The following is a 984-nucleotide window of genomic DNA, read 5'->3' on the forward strand; positions in this document are numbered from 1 at the left end:
ATGGGTCCTGACTGGTACCCCAAGAAAAGAAAAAAGACGCAGCTGCCTCGCAAGCTGACGCCGAAACGCTAGTACATCGAGCTAAAGAAGCAGCAGAAGAGCAAGTAATTGGTAAATATACCCTTTTAGGCCCCCATTTTCCTACCTATTTTGTTTTTGGTATACTGGCTGACGGTGCGAGGCTTGGGGCCCGCACATACGGTAAGCTGACTATGGTGTTGACGCATCTACAGAGGGTAGCGCATTTCAAATAATAATTAGCGCACGGTATCTACTGTGAACCCTTGCAAGCTGACCGTCCCTATCTGCTTCCGCGTAACAATAGATCGAGAGTACACTCGCTCACTTGGATACATACAAACCATGCTATCTGTGCCATCAGCGCTCACAGCGTATGTTCCATTAATGTGCGCTCACAAATTGAGACTACAGTATCGAGTAAGCACTACACACGACGATTAAGTTGCTGTCTACATAGATGCGAGCACGTGTGCGGTAGCGCAAACCATACCGGTGGAAGTGGTAAGTTGGACTGTCTGTACGCAGTGCTATACTTTAGTCCCCTGTCCATAATGGTCGAGATAAAAACTCGGTTCAGTCGCGGGTGGCTATAAGGTGTACCCGCCGCGCGCATAGATACTGCGTTGAATACAGTTGACAGACGCGCGGTCAGCTTGCCAGTATCGCTGCAGTATGGCCTGTGCCCAGTAAGTGACTTGCTTGGTCATATAGACTGATACATCAGAAGCGTAAGCACAGTAAGCCAGCACGACGACGCAAATGTACCGTGAAAGCGACAGGGACCCTATGCATAGGTTGTGGCTATCCCGAGGGCATAGCATATACACCCATTTGAGACCTTGCGAAATGAGCTACGCACTGACACATCAAATAGCACGCCGAACTGAAAAGTAGACAGCGAAAGTACTTTATGTAACGTACACGGGCTACTATTCGATACAAGTCTACGTATCACTACGATCT

Source organism: Phytophthora infestans, genomic scaffold (genome assembly GCF_000142945.1).
Source record: "Phytophthora infestans T30-4 supercont1.503 genomic scaffold, whole genome shotgun sequence".
NCBI classification, from domain to species: Eukaryota; Oomycota; class Peronosporomycetes; order Peronosporales; family Peronosporaceae; genus Phytophthora; species Phytophthora infestans.